We start from the raw sequence: 4,143 nt of genomic DNA on the forward strand, positions 1-4,143 counted from the left end.
TGCAAAATGGTAAATTCCATAGAATGGTTATTCTTAATAATTTCTCTCATTCATTGGAGAGAGAGAGGGGGGAGAGTGTGTGTGATGAGTGGATGAAATGTTCTACTACTGTAATACCATGTCCTGATTTTTTACCTCATGCTCTTTTTAGATTTTTGTGCATGCATTAGGGGAAAAATGGTCATTTTGCACTAGTGGCATCCTAGCATGAGTGCACGTAGGTTGTGTGTAAAAACTAGCCGAAATCCAGGGGCAAAACGGTCTTTTGAACTCATACTTTCAATTTTCTCTTATAAGGGGCATTTTGGTAATTTATCCTATTTAAAAAAAACTTAAAATCTGAAATTTGAAAGGATAAGAGAGAAATGTGGCTCTCTTGCTCTCATTCACTTCTTATCTCTTTGTTTCCCTTTTTTTTCCTTCATTTTAGCCGAACCCTTAGTTTTGAAAAAAAATTCATCGGCGAGCTTCTTCGGCGAATCAATGCTTCTATCCTCTTCCTCTCATTCTCCTGAGCTTGGTAAGGCTTCGATTCAAGGTTTTCTCCTTGTATTTTCATCATATTTAATTATTTTTGAAAATCCTTGAAACCCTAGAAATCAACATTGGTTTGAGTTATTTTTGGACTCAAATCGAAGCCCTCTATCTTGTGATTTATTTGCGTGTATGTTTGTGAAGAAATTTCGTGATTTGGAGTTGTAATTCCTTGGCCTTTTCTTGTATTTCTTTGGTCCAAATCGAAGCCCTTCTTCCTTGGAATTCATTGGAATTTGTTTTACTTTGATTTGAGGTCGTTTGGGTCCAAAATGATGTTGTTATCCCCTAACACCCTAGAGTTACATGTTTGACATGTAACCTTGTATTCGCATACATTTTAGTTTCCGTTCTTGTGTTCATTGGTTCTTGGATTCTTTGTGTGACTCTAGGTGGTGAAGCTTCCTCGCAGGGGAAGGAAATTGCCGACCTGTGAGCGTGTTTGAAGGCGAGACGACGGGTTCAGTAAGTGGTTTAATTGTTAATTGCATAGATTTAATAATAGTATAATAGTATTTTTTTTATATGTTTTATATCATGAATTTGATGCTAAACCAGATTTCATTTGTTATATATGGATATTTTGAGTATGGAGTTATTTTGGCAAACATGATTCTAGTATACTTATACATGTGTATTTTGAAGATACATGTTTACGTGTATATGTATACATATTTTACATGCAAAGGCAATATGGATTGATGTATATTTCCATATTTAAGCATTTTATGCTTGGTTCCTCGAGTTGGAATCGGAAAGTATTGTATTGTGGTATTTGGATTTTTGATGGTGACATGGACATTAGTCCGCCACTGCAGCAGAGGGTTCCCACGGTCCGGCCTAATGGGAGCTAGGTGACGTGGTCAACCTAGAGTTTACCCTGGTCAAGAGGTGAGCGGAGCCATTGACAGGGAATTCTTATCTGAGAAACCCGGGGTCACCACACAGGAATCTCAGTGGCCAACACCATGGAAGGTAGTATTGCGAATTTTAAAAGTTTTAAAACACCTTGGTGGTCCTGTAGCTAGTCGCGGCCACGATTAGCTTGGGAATTGTTTGAAGCCAGCATGTATTTTTGAGCGGTGCTCAATGTGTGGGAAAATGTTATTTACTTGTACTATTTTTTGTAAATTATTGTGCTAACTGTTAATCTGTTGAATATCTAGATCTACTCTTATATGTTATTATTAGTGTGGAAATTACTATTTGGGAATGCTTTACTACTCTGTTATATCTATGCTGTCACCACTCACTGGGTAACATCTGTTACTCACTACTCTCTGTTCTTCTTCCTCAGGCTGAGACGTTGGACTGGGTTGTGCTGGGCAGGCAGTAGGTTAACCGATCCTTTTCTTCGTGTCTAGGTTAGTTTGCAGTGCATGTAAACTTTATGGATCCATTAGACTTGACTTTTGTGTATTATTCCTATATTTTTACTTTTCGGTTGTATTTGGAACTCTGGCTGGTTCTATAGTGGAGGTTGTCTCCCTCTTCAGTTCGTTGTGGTAGCGGGCTTGTTTTGAGCCTTACGATGACTAGGAGGTAGGATGTTGTAGGGTCCACACCTTATTGTCGTGGCGGTTACCACGTGCCCGGCTAGGGTCGGGGCGTGACAGCTACACTGTAGCAAGAATTAGGAGACAATAAAAGCTCAAGAAAAAGAAGAAGAAGAGAAGATGTTAGGGTTTGAGATTTGCAAGAGAATCGGAGAGCATTTGGTGCCGGATTCGGGTTGCTAATCCTTGAGAGGAGATCTCTAAATCTACCGGTTTGATCTCTCTTTTATCACTTCTTGAAGTATTGCATGGTATCCATCTTTATGTCAAAGATGATGATGTATGTGTATGTTGATAGTATCTCACATTGATTATCCATGTCAATTCTCTTGTAAACCTCTAGTTAGCTAGAGAGAACCCCTTGTATCTCCACTAATTGACATACTCGAAGCTTTGTAAGAGACTCTAATGAGTCTCATGGTTTTTCCCTCGATTCGAATGGTTTCCATTCTAAAATCGTTGTCTTGCATTATTGTATGTTTGATCATCTCATTCTAACAGTAATTGAGGGGTTTGGTAGTGTTTTGAGCTTGTTTTGAAGGTTTAAAGAGGTAGAGAAGGCTTGGGAAGGCAATAGAAGCCTGAAGGAACCTTTACAAGCTTGGATGTAAGGTATGCGGGCCGCATACAGGCTGCACAGGGTCGACAGTAAGGTGTGCAGCCAATTCTAGGTCGCACAAGGCCGTATATGAACAATGATTTGCTACAACACTGTGAATAATACCCATAAACATTAACTTTGCCACAGTACCTTTGTTAACATAAGGCTGTGCGGGCTATAGAGAACCATCAAAGGGTAGACATAAAAGGGTGCGGGTAAGTGTGCGCCCGCAGACAGACCACACATGAACAGTAACTGTTAGTGCAACAACACTATAATTGGCATGATTTGACACATAGTCAAGGTGACATGGCAACCTGTGTGGCGTGGCATAATTGATGACATGGTAACGAGTCTTGACTTCGAGGCAAATATCTTGAAGATCTTGATGGAGTTATTTTTCGCAATGTATTACAACTTGAAGACAAGATCATATCAAGACCATATTTAGGGTGATTTGATTGAAGACTAAATATAGATGAAGCTTAATTGAAGAAATACCTATCAATGGTATGATTAAAGACTATTGATGGTACGATTTGAAGAAACCTTAATGAGGATGATTGAAGGCTATTAAGGGCAAGATTTGAAGACATGTCTATTGTTGGCATGATTGAGTTGATTGATTGAAGATCTTTCTTGGGAAGATTTGAAGACCAAACTTGGGTGAATTGAAGATCAAGTTTAGCAAGTTTCGTGAATACGCACAAGGACGTGCGCTCCTTGCGAGGGGACTGCGTGATGAGGAATTGAGGAGGTAGGCTAGTTGCCGGCAGTTGGGATCGAGAGATTTGGTTGCACCGACTTAGACTAAGCATGACCAGGAGGTTGATGGGTCTTGAGGTCATTTGCAACGTAAGAAAAACTCAGTCAAGTCAGCAGTTAGGGCCATGTTGCAATTCATGTTACAACAGGAGTTGCAACAGCTAATTTTGGAAGGTTTTTAAATTAGTAGCCGCGGAGATTCTAAAAGAGGTATGTGTTATATTTGTGACGTTGAGGCTTCTATATAAGTTACCTCACTCTGAGATTGGGGGTGTCACTTGTGGAGGAGAGTGTGTGAGCACTAGACAATCTAGAGAAGGTAGTGAACTTTATTGTTGAGAGAGTGAGTGACAAGTGTTTGTACTCATCTATTTTCACCTCTTTTAGTGAATTGTTTATCTCCGGGCTTAGCCCCCAGACGTAGGCGAGTGGACGCCGAACTGGGTTACCAATTTTGTGTGTCTTCTTTCTTGTTTGGTTTGTGTGAGCTTGCATGAGTGTTTAAGTGTTTCTCTAAAACCACAAACCATATCGGCGGAACTAACAGTAACATTGATGCAGTACTTCCGCAAATTTTTTCACTGTTGTATAACCAGGAAAACCACAACAACCCTAACATAAACCTTTCGAGAACACTCCACATAATGGTGGAGATGAAGAAGAGAATAATAGTAGTAGCAACTACAT

At 39.7% G+C, this 4,143-nt stretch overlaps 1 long non-coding RNA gene across 1 annotated transcript; it reads left to right on the forward strand.

Moving 5' to 3' along the window:
* The first annotated feature begins 389 nt into the window (after positions 1-389).
* On the forward strand, positions 390-2,526 carry LOC120257144. The gene is made up of 3 exons (XR_005535543.1): positions 390-520; positions 927-999; positions 1,832-2,526. It is a non-coding gene; the product is annotated as an uncharacterized LOC120257144 (long non-coding RNA).
* The last annotated feature ends 1,617 nt before the right edge of the window (positions 2,527-4,143 follow it).

This window comes from Dioscorea cayenensis, unplaced genomic scaffold, assembly GCF_009730915.1.
Source record: "Dioscorea cayenensis subsp. rotundata cultivar TDr96_F1 unplaced genomic scaffold, TDr96_F1_v2_PseudoChromosome.rev07_lg8_w22 25.fasta BLBR01001905.1, whole genome shotgun sequence".
Taxonomy (NCBI): Eukaryota; Viridiplantae; Streptophyta; class Magnoliopsida; order Dioscoreales; family Dioscoreaceae; genus Dioscorea; species Dioscorea cayenensis.